The following is a 19,260-nucleotide window of genomic DNA, read 5'->3' as shown; positions in this document are numbered from 1 at the left end:
GACTCTTCCAATTCTCTCTTTCACTTTTAAGGACCCTGCTGATTTTATTTTGTTCACCTGGAGAACCCAGACTATTCTTCCTATAACAAGGTCAGCAGATTAGTCCCTTAAGTCCACCTGCAACTTTATTTTCCTTTGCCATTTAACCCAACATATTCCCAGTTCTGGGGATTAGAATGTAACATGTTTCTGTGAAAGTGTGTGTGTGTGTGTGTGTATGTGGCAAGCATGATTCTGTCTACCACACGTTACACGTGTCAATACACAGTTTATTTTCATGACAGTTCAATAATAGTCATTCAGTTGCCTTAATCTACAGAATTTATTTTTTATCTGTAGAAAATGTATTAAACTGGCCAGATGCAACAGTTACAAAAAATGTAAAGAGATATAAAACAAATTGTACAACATAACAAAGTAGTGGTTATTTGTGTGTATGTGTTTACATATGTATATATAAAACTACACATGTATACATATGGGTATGTGTGTGTGTGTGTGTGTGTATACATACACACATGCACACATAATTTTCAGTTAATCAAGTGGTTCTAGAAAATCAGTATACCATAGAGATTCCTGGGAGGGTAATGCTTATAAAATAAGGCCATGTTTGTGAGGATTCACAATCAACCAAAGATTCTTAATGAAGAATGTGAAAGTTAGAGACAAAGAAATTTTATTCTTTTTCGGTTAGTCTTTTTTCCTACTCTTGTTATTGTCCAAATTAAATGTTCTCATGCTCTTAAAGACCCGCCATGTAGGAAGTGGCCACAGTCCTTATGAACAAAGTTAAATCACCAACTCACAGATATATTAGGGCAGCTGCCTTGGAGGAAATCACTGAACCAAAGAAAAGCCATGTGTGCACTGGTGCGTCCAGTGTACCTGTGATTGTGGAGAACGTCCTAATTCCTTCAGTTGCTGCAACACTAGCACTGGTTTTCCAGGAACACTTTACTTGTAGGTGTGACCACTGTCAGTTGGCGGGTGCCCTGTCCATGCCAGACTTAAAAGATGGAACTGTGGCAGTCGCAGTCCTTCTCGGTCAGCAGGGAGATCTCTGGCCACCCCGAGTGGCTCCTCTGGGTAGCCGACTTCAAAGTCCCTGGAGTTAAGTTTGAACACTTTTATCTTGACTTCAAGGGCGTATACACGTATAAACGTATCAATCTATGCTAGTCCACTTGTGTCACCTACAGAATTTAGGTGATTCATCATGAAGCTTAAAGGGATCAGATGATGTTTCCTGGGAAAACGAGTATAAAAAACTGGGAATTACCTTTTTTGTACTCGTTCATAAATTTTGGTGATTTGATATAGCATGATGAACTTGAAGCTTCATGGAGTTTGTGTTCCAGAATGGCATCAGAAAAAAGTACGTTGCACATACTTCCTGTCCTGTGATCATCTTAAATCCCACTGAATTCAGTCCACTGTAGTTTCAATAATTCTACACAATTACATAGTTTTCCAAACACATTTGAACCTGTATGCTTCTAGGGGCCCAAACTGTAATGCTGGATCCAACTACAACCTTAAGAGAAGAGCGGTTTTTCAGGAAGCTTAACAATGTCTTTAATCCAGGTTGGAAAAGAGAGGTCCTGGCTGAATATCTGAAATAATACCGATCTTAGTGCCTCATAGTTATCTCTCTTTACTTGTGCAGCACATTTAATACAAAGCTGCCCAAACAGCCCCTCGTAAGCCTTCCGCATCAGCTTGGCACGGGTCACCCCTTCCATTCTCTTGCACAATAACTTAGTAGATCGACTTCTGTCTCCATGCTGAGGTTCCTTTTTTTTTTTTATCCTCATCCGAGGACATCTTTCCATTTTTTGTTCAGATAGAGTGGGAGGGAGAGAGAGGAAGAGAGAGAGAGAGAAACATCGACGTGAAAGGGACACATCGAGTGGCTCAACCCAACCAGGGCCGGGGACAAACTGCAAACAAGGTATGTGTCCTTAGCAGGAACTGAACCCGGGTCTCTCTGGACCGCAGGCTGACACTCTAACCGCTGAGTCAAACCGGCCAGGGCTGAGGTTCCTTTCGAGTTTTCTCTGCAGATATTGAATCCACCACCATTTCAGCTGGTACCCTAAATGTAATTGCAACCTTCTGAAGTAGAAGAGGGTGGTCACCAGAAATGAAATGGCCAAAACCATGGACCCTTTGCTATTCTCCACACAGTATCTAGGGTAGAGGAGTGAAATCAGTCATTCCTGTGGTGGGGGTGTGAGGCCACTTCTGCTCCTGCCCCTGTGGGGACGACTTGGTGCCACCATGCAGGTCCCGGCCCTTGGATGGGTATGGAGCCGCAGCCATAGGTCTGGTAGCCAAGCAGCCAACAGGCCGGGCTCGCTTCCTAGCCACATTCCATTCTTAAGTAGATATCCAACAGAATTATAAACAAATCCACATTGCCCTGGCTGGTTTGACTCTGCGTTTAGAGCATTGGCCCATGGACCAAAGGGTCCTGGGTCCAATTCCCAGTCAAGGGCAGGTTCGAGCCTTGTTCCCAGTTGGGATTATGCAGGAAGCAACCAATTGATGTATCTCTCACATTGATTTCTCTCTCTCTCTCTCTCTCTCTCTCTCTCCCTCCCCCCCTCCCTCCCTCCCTCCCTCCCTCCTTCCCTCTGTCCCTCTCCCCATCCCTCCATCTAAAAATCAATGGAAAAATATCCTCAGGAGAAGATTAACAAAAACAAAAGCAAAAATCTTGTACACCAATGTGTGCATAATAGCCCCAAACTGGAAGTAATTCAAATACCCGTCAATGTGGCATAGTCATACAATAGAATATTCATCCATAGAAAGGAGTGAAGTACTGATTCATGACGCAACATGGGTGAACTTTGAAAACATTTGCAGTGAAAGAAGCTGGACACAATAGGTCACATACTGTGTGATTCTGTTCATATGAAATATGCAGAACAGGCAAATTCGTAGAGACAAATGGATTAGTGGTTGCAAGGGGCTGGGTACAGGGAGGCCAGCAGAGTGTCTGCTAAGGGGGATGGGATATCTTTGGGAGGGTAATTAAATGTTCTGTAATTTGATAGTGGGGCAATGGTTTTACAACCTTGTGAATATATTAAAACTACTGAATTTTACCTTTTAAAATGTTGAATCTATGGTATGTGAATTTTATATCAGTAAAGTTATTTAAAAATGATTGCTGAGGGGTTTGGTTACTCTTAAATTTTGTGCCTGAGGCAAGTGCTTTGCCTCACCCTGGTTCTGGCCGGGCTTTTCACTGCAGGCCTTTTGCCTCAGAATTCAGTAAGATATCTAGATGAGAAGATTAGAAACTAAAGGAAGGTTGGTACTTACCTGTGAAGTACCAACAGCTGACTATAGAGAACTCCAGTAAGCTGGTAGAAAGTAAAAGCAATAGTCTGAAATAAATCCTGCTTGATCAGGGTGTACGATCTTTTTAATACATTGCTGGAATCAGTTTGTTAATGTTTTGTTGAGTATTTTAGCATCTATGTTCAACAGGGATATTGGCCTATAATTTTCTTTATTTGTCATGTCTTTTTTTGTTTCCTTTTATTTTTTTATTTTATATTATTTTTAAAATTTTATTTTTGTCACAGATGTTTCTCCTTTTTTACCCCATTGACACCCTCCTCCCCATCCCCCCACCCCGTTCCCAGCTTTGTTGTCCATGTCCATTGGTTATGCGTACATGCATATAAGTTCTGTGGTTTATCTCTTCTCTCCCCCCCCACCCCCTCTTCTGGGGATTGTCAGTCTGTACCCTACTTCCAAGTTTCTGGGTCTACCCTATTCCTTAGACTGTTATGTTCTTTATATTCCATAAATAAGTGAGATCATGTGGTATTTGTCTTTCTCTGCTTGGCTTCTTTCACTTAGGATAATACTTTCCAAGTCCCTCCATGTCGTCTCAAAGAATAAGAGATCTTTCCTTCTTACCGCTGCATAGTACTCCATTGTGTACATGTACCACAGCTTTTTTATCCATTCGTCTACTGATGGACACTTGGGCTGTTTCCAGATCTTAGCTACTGTAAATAGTGCTGCTATGAACATGGGGGTACATATATTCTTTCTGATTGGTGTTTGAGGCTTCTTAGGGTATATTCCTAGAAGTGGGATCACTGGGTCAAATGGCAGTTCAATTTTTAATTTTTTAAGGTAACACCATATTGTTTTCCATAGTGGCTGCACCAGTCTGCATTCCCACCAGCAGTGTACTAGAGTCCCCTTTTCTCCACAAACTCACCAACACTTGTTTAATGATTTGTTGATGGCGGCCATTCTGACAGGTGTGAGGTGATACCTCATTGTTGTTTTAATTTGCATCTTTCTGATGATTAGTGATGTTGAGCATTTCTTCATATGTCTCTTGGCCATTTGTATGTCCTGTTTGGAGAGGTGTCTATTTAGATCCTCTGCCCATTTTTTAATTGGGTTCTTTGTCTTCCTTTTGTTGAGTGTATGTGTACTGTATACATTTTGGAAATTAACCCCTTATCTGATGTATCATTGACAATGATGTTCTCCCATACAGTGGGTTGCCTTTCCATTTTGATGGTTTCTTTTTTTTTTTTTATCCTCACCCGAGGATATTTTTCCATTTTTTGCACAGATAGAGTGGGAGGGAGAGAGAGGAAGGGAGAGAGAGAGAGAGAGAGAAACATCGATGTGAAGGGACACATCGAGTGGCCGCCACCCACACGACTGACCAGGGCTGGGGACAAACTGCAACCGAAGTACGCGCCCTTAGCGGGAACCGAACCCGGGTCTCTCCGGACCGCAGGCCGATGCTCTAACCGCTGAGCCAAACTGGCCAGGGCTATTTTGATGGTTTATTTTGCTGTGCAGAAGCTTTTTAATTTGATGTAATCCCATGTGTTCATTTTTTGTTTGTTTGTTTCTGTTGCCTTAGGTGATGTGTCAGTGAAAATTCTGCTGCGTATGATGTCCAAAATTTTGTTGCCTACATTTTCTTCTAGGATTTTTATGGATTCACAGGTCACAATTAACCTGTTAACTGAGTGGGCCGTATAAATACGTCAAATGTTGCATACAGTGAAAAGGGAATTCCCCGGTTATTACCCGGTTAACAGGTTAAGTAATTTATCCATTTTGAGTTTATTTTTGTGTATGGTGTAAGTTGATGGTCTAGTTTCAATTTTTTGCATGTAGCTGTCCAATTTTCCCAACACCATTTATTAAAGAGGTTGTCTTGACTCCACTGTATGCTCTTGCCACCTTTGTCAAATATTAATTGAGCATAATGCCTTGGGTCCATTTCTGGATTCTCTATTCTGTTCCACTGGTCTATATGCCTGTTCTTGTGCCAGTAACAGGCTGTTTTGATTACAGTCGCTTTGTAGTATAACCTAATATCTGGTATTGTGATCCCACCTACTTTGTCCTTCTTTTTCAAGATTGCTGTTGCTATTCAGGGTCTTTTTTTGGTTTCATATGAACTTTTGAAGTATTTGTTCTAGTTCTGTGAAATATGTTGTTGGTATTTTGATGGGGATTGCATTGAATCTATAGATTGCTTTGGGTAATATGGACATTTTTTGATATTAATTCTTCCAATCCATGAACAAGGTATGTGCTTCCACTTTTTGATATCTTCCTCTATTTCTTTTTTAAATTCCTGTAGGTCTCTGCAAATAGGTTCTTTACTTCTTTGGTTAAGTTTATTCCTAGGTATCTTAATTTTTTTGCCATGGTGGTAAATGGGATTGTTTTTTCAGTTTCTCTTTCTGTGAGTTCATCATTGGTGTACAAGAATGCCATCGATTTCTTTTTTTTTTTTTTTTTTTTATCATCCTCACCCGAGGACACCTTTCCATTTTTTGCTCAGGTAGAGTGGGAAGGAGAGAGAGGAAGAGAGAGAGAGAAACATCGACGTGAAAGGGACACATCGAGTGGTCGCCACCCACACAACCAACCAGGGCCGGGGACAAACCGCAACCAAGGCACATGCCCTTAGCGGGAACCGAACCCGGGTCTCTTCGGACCGCAGGCCGATGCTCTAACCGCTGAGCCAAACCGGCCAGGGTGCCATCGATTTCTTGACGTTAATTTTGTATCCTGCTACTTTGCAAAATTCATTTAAGTCTAGTAGAATTTTGACGGAGTCTTTAGGGTTTTCTATGTATAATATCATGTCATCTGCAAATATTGACAGTTTCACTTCCTCCTTTCCAATTTGGATCCTTTTTATTTTTTCTTCATGTCTGACTTCTGTGGCTAAGACTTCCAGTACTATGTTAAATAAGAGTGGCGAAAGTGGGTATCCCTGTCTTGTTCCTGTTCTTAAGGGAAATGTTTTTAGTTTCTGCCCATTGAGTATGATGTTGGCTGTAGGTCTTTCATATATGGCCTTTATTATGTTGAGATATGATCCCTCTATTCCCACATTGCTGAGAATGTTTATCAGAAATGGATGCTGGATTTTGTTGAATGCTTTTTCAGCATCTATTGATATGATCATGTGGTTTTTATTCTTCATTTTGTTTATGTGGTGTATCACATTTATTGATTTGAGAATATTGTTCCAGCCTTGCATCCCTGGGATGAATCCCAGTTGGTCATGGTGAATAATTTTTTTTGATGTATTGCTGGATCCAATTTGCTAGTATTTTGTTCAGGATTTTGGCATCTATGTTCATTAGGGATATTGGCCTATAGTTTTCTTTCTTTGTAGTATGTTTTTCTGGTTTAGGAATTAGAATTATGCTTGCCTCATAAAACGAGTTTGGAAGTCTTTCTTCTTGAATTTTTTGAAATAGTTTGAGAATGGGTATTAGTTCTTTTTTGAATGTTTGGTAAAACTCCCCTGTGAAGCCATCTGGGCCTGAGCTTTTATTTGCTGGGAGAGTCTTGATTACCTCTTCAATTTCCTTAATTGTTATTGTTCTGTTCAAGTTTTCTGTCTTTCCCCTGTCCAGTTTTGGGAGACTATGTGTTTCTAGAAATTTGTCCATTTCGCTTAGATTGTCGAATTTGTTGCCATATAACTGTTCATAGTAGTTGTTAATGATCTTTTGTATTTCTGTGGTGTCAGTTGTTACTTCTCTTTCACTTCTAATTTTGTGTATTTGGGTTCTCTCTCTTTGTTTCTTGGTGAGTCTAGCTAAGGGTCCATCAATCTTGTTTATCTTTTTGAAAAACCAGTTGTTTGCTTCATTGTTTTTTCTGGTCTCTATGTCATTTATTTCTGCTGTGATCTTTACTATTTCATTCCTTCTACTTGCTCTGGGGTTTTCTTTTTGTTTGCTTTCTAACTCTTTAAGTTGTAAGATTAGACAGTCAATTAGAAATTTTTCTTGTGTTTTGAGGTAGGCCTGTAGTGCTATGAACTTCCCTTTCAGAACTGCTTTTGCTGCATCCCACAGATTTTGTGTTGTTGTGTGTTCATTTTCATTGGTTTCCAGGAAGTTTTTAATTTCTTCCTTGATCTCCATTGTCATTGTTTAATAACATGCTATTTAGCCTCCATGTGTTCAAATGTCTTTGTATGTTCTTGTTGCAATTGATTTCTAGTTTCATGCCATTGTGATCTGAGAAGATGCTTGATATGATTTCAATCTTTTTGAACTTGTAGAGATTTAGATTGTGTCCTGTCATGTGGTCTATCTTTGAGAATGTCCCATGTGCACTTGAGAAGAATGTGAATTCTGTAGTTTTGGCGTGTAATTCTCTGTAGATACCTATTAAACCCATTTGGTCTAGTGCTTCATTTAGAGTCTCTGTTTCCTTGCTAATTTTTTGTCTAGAGGATCTATCCAGTGATGTCAGCAGGGTGTTGAAGTCCCCTGCTATGATTGTATTACTGTCGATTTGTCCTTTGATGTCCTCTACAAGGTTTTTAATGTATTTTGGTGCTGCTATATTGGGTGCATATATGTTTATCAAGGTTATATCTTCCTGTTGGATAGATTCTTTTAATGTCATGTAGTGGTCTTCTTTGTGTCTAGTTATGGCCTTCATTTTGAAATCTATTTTATCAGATATGAGTATTGCTACCCCAGCCTTTTTTTGCTTTCCATTTACTTGGAGGATTTTTTTCCATCTCTTCACTTTCAACCTATGTGAGTCTTTTGTTGTGAGGTGGATCTCTTGTACGCAACATATAGATGAGTCATGCTTTCTTATCCACTCAGCTACTCTGTGTCTTTTTATCGGAGCATTCAGTCCATTTACATTTAATGTGAGTATTGATATGTACTTATTTATTGCCATTTTCGTTTAGTGTGGTTCTATTTTTCTTCCTATTTCTTTACTAATTACAGCAGTCCTTTTCACATTTCTTGCAGTGCTGGTTTGGTGCTAATGTCTTCCCTTAGTCTTTTTTGTCTGGGAAGCTCTTTATTTGACCTACTTTGAATGACAGCCTTGCTGGGTAGAGTAGTCTTGGATTCAGATCCTTGTTTTTCATTACCTTGATTACTTCACGCCATTCCCTTCTGGCCTGTAGTGTTTCTGCTGAGAAGTCTGTTAAGAGCCTTATGGGGTTTCCTTTGTAGGTAACCTGTTGCTTATCTCTTGCTGCTTTTAGGATTCTCTCTTTGTCTTTAATTTTTGGCATTTTGATTACTATGTGTCTTGGTATGGGCCTGTTTGGGTTCTTCTTACTTGGGACTCTCTGTGCTTCTTGAAATTGAATGCCTTTTTTCTTCACCAAATTAGGGAAGTTTTCTGTCACTATTTCTTTGAATACATTCTCTAACCCTTGCTCATTTTCTTTGTCTCCTGTGACTCCTATGATGTGAATATTATTATGTTTCCAGTTGTCCCACAGTTCTCTTAAGCTGTCTTCCTGTTTTTTAATCGTTTTTTTCCTTTTGGTTTTCTGATTGGTTGATTTTTTTCTACCCTGTCTTCTAATTCACTGATCCAGTCCTTAGCTTCCTCTACTCTGCTGTTTAGACCTTCCAATGTGTTCTTTATTTCTGATGTCATTCTTAATTTCTTCTTGGTGGTTTTTAATTTCCATTTGGTTTATTTTCAGCATCTCTATGTCCTTACTCATGCTGTTGAGCTTCCTCAAGTTCATGGCTCTGAATTCCAGCTCTGTTAACTTTCCTAACTGCTCCATATTTATCTTATGTTGTTAGAGGTCACTTGTTCTGTCATTTGGCTTTTGTTTTTGTGTTTCACCATTTTGGCTATCACAGTGGGCTTTGGAACCTGCCAAGTTTTCCCTGTCGGTGTTAGTGTTCTGCTGTTTGTGGCTCCCTCTCCTGGGTTTAGATGAGTGAGGGATGACCCACGTTAAACGCCACTGTTAAGTCTTACTTTCCTGGTTAGAGTTGCAAGCCCAGGAATGGTACTGTTATCCTCTAACTTTTTGCCTGGCGTCTAGCAGTCGAGGTTACTTGAAGAGTTTTGGGTTGTCAGTTGATTGAAAAACTCCCACAGGTGCTCAGGGTAAGGGCATTTCCTGAGGTGGGGCAGATGCTGGTTGTTAGTGAGCCTCAAATTGCATTTCAGTGGCCCATAGGGTGGGGTTGAATCTCCGAGTGAGGGGCTGCTGCCTCTCCCCAGTGCCCTGGGAAGGAGCAAGATGGCCACCGTCCTGCGTGGCTGGAACTCAGCAAAAGCTCTGAGCCCTCTCCAAATCCCAAATATCCTCACACAGTTCCAGTCCAGTCTGCCCTTCCTCTACTGGAGCCCAAGGTGAGTGGCTGTGGCTATTTTATCATTTGTCCTGGCTCTGTGTTGTGGAGCCGCTTGGGAATTCAACCCGAGGGCGCTGCTCACAGCTAAAGCTGCTACTGTCTCTTGGCTCCCAGCCCCCCTCTTGTGCCTCTGCACTCCTACCAGGATCGAGTTAGTGTCCCTGGTTATATGAGCCTCGCAAGCTGCTTTTCTGTTGCTTTTCCCCGTCGATTTGTCTGTGTTTTAGTTGTAATTCCAGTTTGGTCCCGGGAGACGGTCTGTGTAGCTTCCATTCACTCTGCCGCCATTTTGGAATTCTCTGTCATGTCTTTATCTGGTTTTAGAATTAGCATAATGCTGGCCTTGTCAAATGAGCTTGGGAGTCCTCTCTCCTTTTAAATTTTTTGGAATAATTTGAGAAGGATAAGTATTAGTTCTTTGAATATTTGGTAAAATTAATTTCTAAAACCATCTGGTCCAGGGCTTTTGTTTACTGGGAGTTTTTGATTACTACTTCAGTATCACTAGTTGTAATTTGTCTATTCAGATTTTCTGATATTTTCTTACTTAGTTTTGGAAAATTTCATATTTCTAGGGTTTATCCATTTTGTCTAATTTGTTGGCGTAGAGTTATTTATAATTCTTTCTTATAATCCTTCATATTTCTTTGGTATCTGTTGTTACTTCTTTTCTTTCATTTCTGATTTTATTTATTTGGGTCCTCCCTTTTTTCCTTGATGATTCTAGTTAAAAGTGTGTCAATCTTGTTTATCTTTTCAAAGACCTAGCTCTTGGTTTCATTGAGCTTTCATATATTTTTCTTTAGATTCTATTTTGTTTATTTCTGCTCTGATCTTTATTATTTACTTCCTTCTATTCACTCCAGGATTTGTTTGTTGTTCTTTTTCTAGCTCTTTTAAGTATATAGTTAGATACTTTATTTGAGCTTTTTCTCATTTCTGGAGATAATGCTATGAATTTCCCTCTTAGGATTGCTTACCCTGTGTCCCACAGATTCTGGGTTGTTGTGTTCTCATTTTCATTTCAAGATATTGTTTGATTCATTCCTTAATCTCATTGTTAACCAATTCATTGTTTAGTAATATGTATTTAGCTTCCATGTCTTTGTGTGTTGTCCAGTTTTCTTCTTGTGATTAATTTGGAGTTTCATAGCAGTATAGTCAGAGAAGGTGCTTGATATGATATCAGTCTTGTTAAATTTATTGAAACTTGTTTTGTGTTCTGACATGTGGTCTATCCTAGAAAACATTCCATGGGCACTTGAAAAGAATGTATATTCTGCTGCTTTGGGGTGAAATTATCAGAAAATATTAAGTCTATTTGATCTAGTGTGTCCTTTAAAGCTGATGTCTTCTTGTTGATTTTCTGTCAGGAAGATCTATTAATTAATGTCAAAAGGGTGTTAAAACCACTACTTTAACTGTATTACTGTAAATCTCTCCCTTTATGTCCATCAACACTTGCTTTACATATATATAGGTGCTCCTAGGTTGGGTGCATAAATGTTTACAAGGGTTATATCCTCTTGTTGGATTGCTCCTTTTATCATTATGTAGTGTCTTTCTTGATCTCTTACTGTAGCCTTGGTCACATGATCATATCCATAGATATAGGAAAAATATTTGATAAAATCCAGCATCCATTTATGATAAAAACTCTTAGCAAAGTAGGAATAGAGGGATCATGTCTCAACATAATAAAGGTAATATATGACAAACACACAGCCAACATCATACTCAATGGGCAAAAACTATCCGCATTCCCTTTAAGATCAGGAATAAGACAGAGACTTCTGCTGTCACCACCCTTAATTCAACATAGTATTGGAAGTCCTAGTTACAGCAATCAGACAAGAAGAAGAAATAAAAGGCATCCATATTGGAAAGGAAGAAGTAAAACTGTCAATATTTGTAGATGACATAATACTGTATATAAAGAACCCTGATGATTCCACCAAAAAACTACTAGAACTGATAAATGAATTCAGTAAAGTAGCATGATACAAAATTAATATCCAGAAATCAGTTGTATTTTTATACACCAATAATGAACTATCAGGAAGGAAAACTTAAAAAAAAAAAATCCCATTCACAATTGCTTCAAAAAGAATAAAATACCTAGGGATTAATTTAACCAAGGATGTAAAGACCTGTACTCAGAAAATTATAAGACACTGAAGAAAGAAACTGAAGAAGATACAAATAAATGGAAGCATATACAGTGTTCATGGATAGGAATAAGTAATATCATTAAAATGTTTATGCTATTCAAAGAAATCCACAGATTCAGTGCAATTCCTGAATCAAGATTCCAATGGCGTATTTCACAGAACTAGAACAGATATTCCAAAAATTTATATGGAACCACAAAAGACCCTGAATAGCATCAGCAATCTTGAGAAAGAAGAATAAAGTTGGAGGAATCATGCTACTTGATATCAAACTATACTACAAGGCCATAGCAGTCAAAACAGCATGGCACTGGCATACAACACACACACACATAGATCAATAGAACATAATAGAGAGCCCAGAAATAAACCCATGCCTTTATAGTCCATTAATATTTGACAAAGGAGCAAAAACATACAGTGGGCTAAAGATAGTCTGTTCAATAATTGGTGTTGGTAAAATTGGACAGATACATGCAAAAAAAATTAAACTAGACCACCTATTTACATTGCACTCAAGAATAAACTCAAACTGGATTAAAGACTTAAATGTTCGACTCAAAACCATAAAAATTCTAGAAGAAAACATAGGCAGTAAAATCTCAGACATTTCCTATAGCAATATTTTTTTCTTATATATTTCCGTGGACAAGGGAAAAAAAAGAAAAATAAACAAATGGGACTACATGAAACTAAAAAGTTTTTGCATGGCAAAGGAAACCATCAACAAAATGGAAAGATGACCCACTGAATGGGAGAACATATTCACTGATACATCTGACAAGGAGTTAATATCCAAAATTTATGGAGAATTACAAAACTCAACACAAAAAAACCAAACAATCCAATTAAAGAATGGGCAAAGGACCTGAATAGACACTTCTCTAAAGAGGACATACAGTTGGCCAATAGACATATGAACAGATGCTCAACATTACTAACCATCAGAGAAATGCAAATTAAGACCACAATAACGTATCACCTCAAACTTGTCAGATTGACTATCATCAATAAATTAACAAACAACAAGTGTTGGCAAGGATGTGGAGAAAAGGGAACCCTTGTGCACTGTTGGTGGGAGTGCAGTCACTGTGAAAAGCAATATGGAGTTACCTCAGAAAATTAAAAATGCAACTGCCTTATGTCCCAGTGATTCCACTTCTGGAAATATATCCAAAGAAACCCAAAACACTAATTTGAAAGATTATATGCACCCCTATGTTCATTGCAGCCTTATTTACAGTAGCCAAGATTTGGAAGCAACCCAAGTGTCCATCAGTAGGTGAGTGTATAAAACAGCTGTGATACATGTACACAATGGAGTACTACTTAGACATAAAAAGGAAGAAAATTTTACCCTTTGTGACAGAATGGATTTACCTAGAGAACATTATACTACGTGAAATAAGCCATTGAGAGAAAGACAAATACCATATGGTTTCACTCATATATGGAATTTAATTAACAAACTGAACTAATGAGCACAATAGAGACAGCTTCATAGAGAGAGCAGGCAGACAGCTGCGGTGGGGAGTGTGTTGGGGGAAGGGATGGAGGGATGGAGGAAAAAAAAAAACTCATAGACATGGACAATAGTGTGATGATTGTGGGGGGTGGGAGTGTGTGCGTGGAAGTGGAAGAGGGTATAAGGGGGAATAAATGGTGATGGAAAAAAAATAAAAGTAGTAGTCTGAGTGTTTAAGGTAGGAGCAGACCTGTGTGCCCAGCAGGGCCGTGCTGTAGAACACTGCCCACGGTCTCTCATGCCCGTGATTCTCTAATATTAGGAAATGTTAACATCATCTTAGCAGATTTATTAATAAGGTAGAGAAAGGCTATACTTTATGATGTAACATCATCCAATAGAAATATAATGGAAGCTATAATGTAATGTAAAAATGTCTAGTAACCACATTAAAAAGGCAAAACATAACAGATGGAATTAATTTTAATATATTTTATTTAACCTGAAGTATCCAGAATATCATTTAATGTGTTAAAATAGTTTCCATCCTTTTTTCAACCTGAACCTTCAGAATCTGGTGTGTATTTTACACCGACAGCACATGTCAGTTGGGATGAGCTCCATCAAGTGTCCAGTCACCATGTGGGCTTCATGGCTACTGTGTGGATAGTTATGGAGTTATTTTTGTAAAATCAGACCCAAGGCCTCTAGAGACACAGTGTGGTGTAGTGGTTTTGACTTGAATCCAGATTCAGATTTTGGCTTTGGCCCTAGCAGTGTATTTATTCTCGAAACATTTACTGACACCTAATCTCAAAAATTAGGTCATCTATATCTATGATCAGACATGTAATATTGGAGAGAAGTGAAGTGTTCTTTTATTGTTGGACCCATCGATGGAAGTGGTCAGTTCGGCCTGGATGAGGTGCAGTGGTGGTCAGTCCGTGGCCTCATGAGAGGGGTGGGGGTTGAGCTCCATCTTGGAACATGAGCTGCATGAAGGGCAACGGCAAAGTCAAGGAGGTTTGAAATAGTCCTGCCCAGGACGTTGCTCAGAAGTTTTGTTTGCCTGGAGCCTGGATGTGGATGGCTGAAGGAGTAGTGTGGCTGAACTAGAGTGGAGGGTAATGTTTTTGCAGGGACCTGCAAAGGAGTTTAGAATATAGGCAGTGAGCACCCACCAGAGAGCTTTAAGAAGGAAGTCACGAGGTAAGGTTTGTTGTTTTTTTTTACTTTAATATCCTGGGCAAGCCCCTTGACCTTTTAGACATGTCCCTCAGTTTCTTCTGCAAAACTGGTGTATTGAAATCTACTCGGTAAGTTGCTTTGAGGATTAAGTGGACTTGTCTGGTGACCCAGCCCAAACTCCTGGTGGGCGGAGAGACTGCCATTCCTGGTGCTGCCAGGGCACTGGCTCTTCAATGTGCGGCACTCCAGCAGCACCCAGGGAGAGCTTTCAAAAATACAAATTCTTGAGGTTCAAGAATGAGTTTTAGGGTGGTGCCCAGGAATCTCTGTGTTTAACAATCTCCCTCAGTGATTATTGTGTATGTGTTTCTGGTTTGCACACGGAGAGTGCTGAGTTCACTTTCTCAGCTCTTTGATGATAGGGCTCTGGGGCACAGGTTACACCTACTCCTCCTGCCTCTATATCAGCTTGCATGTCCTTCACCTGGTTGATGTGCTGTAGACCCTGCCCTGATCACAGTGATAATTACCAGTGGCTTAGGGCGCCTCTGCATGAGGTTGACCAGTTGGTTCGTAGGCAGCCTCTGGCTCTTCACAGAGTGGCCTCATTTAGTTGGTACCCGGAGCATCCACATATGAATGTATAGTCTTCACATACCGTAGCCAGCACCACTTTGTTTATGCTCTCACCCAATTGCTTTATTAACAGGAAGTCACTTTCTAACTCTCACAGAGAGCAGTGCAATGCCAGCTGGCCCGTTAATTCAGGGTGGTTATTTTGCAGTAACTCTTTATTGTGGTGATACTTATAATAATTATGATTTCCTTTTTTCTTTTCTATTACTATTAGTGCTGTCGACTGAAAATTAGTATTGACTGTATTTCGTCATAAAAATTACTTATTTGGGAAAGAGAAAGGGTTACAACCGAGGGCGCCCAGACTCTGTGGCACTGCCAGCCTAGACGGGGTGGGATTTTACCAGGGGAAGGGGAAGTTAGAACCATGGAGCTTCACTGGGAGCCTAGAGTTCTTCAGGGGGTTCTCGCTACCCTCGAGATTGCAGCGAGACTTCCATGAGCCCTGCTCCCTTAGCTCCTCCAGACTGATGGTGTTTTCCTGAAGTTCCAGTTTGTTTTCATCAGTGCTGTCATTCAGCTAGTGCCCTCGTTCATGCATTTACTTTCAACACGACAGTGGCCCACGTTGGAGCACAGAATCTCTGTGTGACGGGGAAAATCACTGCTGGAACAATGAAGAGTGCCTCTGAATGCGTTTTCTCTCCTTGACTTTTTCTCACTGTCCTTCAACGTGAACGACACGATGCTACCTAGCACAGCAACTGGGACTTGGCCACTGCTCGGCATGCTCAGAGGGCTGATTTCAACCTTATGTCTTATGGTCAGATAGTTAATTTTAAACATAGGGAATGAGAAATAGAAGCATGGTACTAAAAAGAGTACAAAAAGTGTATTTTGCACCTGACTGCTTGTTCACACCAAAACACACCAAAAGAATTAATGGCAGGCTGCTCACTTAATGGGCCTCCTGGTGGCAGGGAAAATTAAGTTCTTTCTACTCCATCTCAGAAGAAAACACATCTTGTAAACATGTCCCTTTTTCTACCTAGGGTGCTCATGTGGCCTCTGTTCTGTTGGGTTTTAGTTTCACTGCTGTTGTCCACGCACGCGATGGTGTGGGAGTGGCCATCGCAGTAGGTTCTATGATAGATGGGTTACTGAATACACCATTAGACAGAGGGAAAGTTCCCTTTATTCCACCTGGACTGGGACCAGCTCAGGGTTCTCAATGTGGTGTGATGCTAGCATCTTTCTCCTTCACCCCCACCCCCGCCATTGCGTTCCTCACTAACTTCGTGTGATTTCCCCTTGGTCTTCTCTTCTTGGAGACATGCATTCTTATTCTCGCCTTTATGCCTTTCAGCCTCAGCTTTTCGCTGCCATACTACACTCTTGGCAAAGACTCTTTAAAAATGTTTTTATTGATTTTTTAGAGAGAGAGAAGAAGGAAGAAAGAGAGAGAAACATCGATGTGAGAGAGAATTATCGATCGGCTGCCTCCTGCACGCCCCCTACTGGGGATTGAACCTGCATCCTGGGCTGTGCCCTGACTGGGAATGGAGCCAGGACCTCTCAGTCCATGGGACCATACTCAGTCCACTGAGCCACACTGGTCAGGCATTGGAAAAGACTCCTAATGCCGCAAGGAGGAAGCTGAGAGGGAGTTGGCAGTAGATAGAGTCTGGGTGGGAAAAAAGAATTGAAGAGACTCCCCTGCCCTTCCTAAGGCTGGAGGCAATTCACTCATTATCTTTCAGGTGCCGTGAAGATATGATGGGTTGGAATGGAAACAGTTGATACTCAAGCCACTGATGCTGCTCCAAAAAGTGATTTGTGTTCAGCAGTTGGTAGTTTTGAAGAATTGTTTGATGATCATCAAGTTTTAAAATCATATCTATTTTTTTGTTTGGAAAAATGATGAAATTTCTGGGTGGATATCAGCAGTTTTATATGATGCAATCTAGTAATAGCAGACATTCTGTGGTATCTAGTGCAGCAGCATTTGAGAGGAAATTGTGTTTTTTACTATCTAACAACTAATTTTGCTGGACAATTTAGAGAGAAAAGGAATTTTTGCTGATATATTTTGAAATACACTTTTACTAAGGATATAATTTATATATATATATATTTTTAAGTATTTTTTCTTTATTGATTTTAGAAAGAGAGGAAGGAAAGGGAGAGAGAGAGAGAAACATCGATGAGAGAAAACATTGATTGCCCGCCTCTTGCATGCCCCTCACTGGGGATCAGGCCCACAACCTGGGTGTGCACCCTGACCAGGAATCGAACTGGTGACCTCTTGGTACATGGGTCAACACCCAACCACTGAGCCACACGAGCTGGGCTAATTAATATTAATATTGTCAATATTGTAGGAGTTATGGGTCCTCTGGCTTTTCATTTTTTCTGAATTAGAAGAAAATAAGAAGCATAACTATAAATTTGGTGCAACTTAGGACAGTACAGATCTTCAAAATGGACATGATTATTCATATATCAGAGGTATTTTTTTCCCGGACAAAAGCCAAGTCTGAAGTTCTAAGATCCATCATTTATATGGTGTATTTAAGAATCGGTTTTCACATGATTCACGACTTGAGGGATTACAATAGAAAATTGAAGTCATGTAATCCATTGAAGATTAATCTGAAAATAAGGTTAAGTATCTCTAAAATTCTAGACATCGCCAGTGGGGAAATGGTGAGTTCATGACACAACCCCAGTTGAAGAGTTTATCTGTGTTACAATTAGTGCTTGGATTTAAGAACTACTGAACTAACTGTATTTTTCATTGAGAAGTAGTACTGCAATTAAGTCACTGTTTTTGCTTCCCTGAATCTTCCTTCTTTCTTCTAAATTTTCCTGTATCTTTTTCTTTTTAAGGTTTTCACACCTGGATTGTCTACTAGGGCTAATTGTCACCATTGACAGTAAAACTTGTTTTCTGGGGTCAAGGTGAGTGAATGTGCATTTCCGTTTGATTTGTTATTCCATCAGACGTGGGTCCATAATTGCCTCTTAAATGTTGTGTGATACTTTCTGATACTCCAAGTAATAATTGGTGGTAGTTTTTAAAATAAATATCAGTAATAAAACAAGCAAATTGAAATGAATTCTCATAGGGAAGCCTAACTTAATTTTGCTTTTTATTTTTATTTATTTATTTTTAAAATTCCCACCCGCGGTTATTTTTTCATTTTATCTTCAGACAGAGTGAGAGGGAAGGATAAACATAGAGAGAGAGAGAAACATCGATGTGAGAGAGACACATTGAATGGTTGCCTCCTGCATGACCGGGGACCCAACTACAACCGAGGTACATGCCCTTGGCTGGAATCAAACCCGTGACTCTTTGGTCTGAGGTGCGGGCTGATGCTCTAACTGCTGGGCCAAACCTGCCAGGGCTGCTTTCTTTCTTTTTCTTTCTTTTTTTTAAATGTGCAGAATATTCAGTGCAGACATTGACTAAAACTCAAGTTCAAACGACATGTTCTGTTGGGGGTTTTAAATTGGTGGAGTGTGTCTGTAATGGACATCTCTTTCCTAAAGGTAATTAATCTTCTCCTGCAACAAAAGGTTATTGTGTTCTTGTTAACACGTGTTCCGTATCATCAGCTGACAGAAATGGGGCGAGGGGTTGCAGTAGACTTAGGGGCTTGCTGAGAATGGAGGGTGTGCTTGAAAATTGAAGTTGTGGGGAAAGAGACCAGATTTTTTTTGGGTGGGGGAGTTAATACAGCACGAACAGCATTTATTATACTGAGTAGAAGCTTTAGCAAAAAGCCAAGACCCCAGAAAGTTTAAAACATTTGAGAGACGCTTTTCTGAGGGATGCTGCGAGCCCAGTGGCATTTTGTGCAAGTCAGACAAAGGCACTCTTCCACAGACACTCTCCTCCCATCTGATGGGAAGTTGTTAGACTACACTGGTTTTTAGAATAAGATACTTTATTGTCATATGCAGAGAACTTGCAATTTAAACAAATTACCCATCTTTAAATTTTTTTTCTTTATTGATCTTTAGAGAGAGGTGAAAGGAGAGGGAAAGAGAGATAGAAACATTGATGAAAGAGAATATCAGTTGGCCACCTCCTGCATGCCCCCCACTGGGGACTGGGCCCACAGCCTGGGCATGTGCCCTGACCAGGAATTAAACCGGCGACCTCTTGGTGCATGGG

General features: G+C 39.9%; 1 pseudogene; it reads right to left on the bottom strand.

Annotated features, from left to right (window-relative positions):
* Positions 1 to 1,010: 1,010 nt before the first annotated feature.
* LOC118623822 overlaps positions 1,011 to 19,260 on the bottom strand; it is a 153,826-nt pseudogene continuing 135,576 nt past the window's right edge.

The sequence above is a fragment of the Molossus molossus genome, unplaced genomic scaffold, assembly GCF_014108415.1.
Source record: "Molossus molossus isolate mMolMol1 unplaced genomic scaffold, mMolMol1.p scaffold_m16_p_10, whole genome shotgun sequence".
NCBI lineage: Eukaryota > Metazoa > Chordata > Mammalia > Chiroptera > Molossidae > Molossus > Molossus molossus.
The sequence above is the reverse complement of the archived record's forward strand: the minus strand, read 5'-3'. Positions and strand labels throughout refer to the sequence as shown.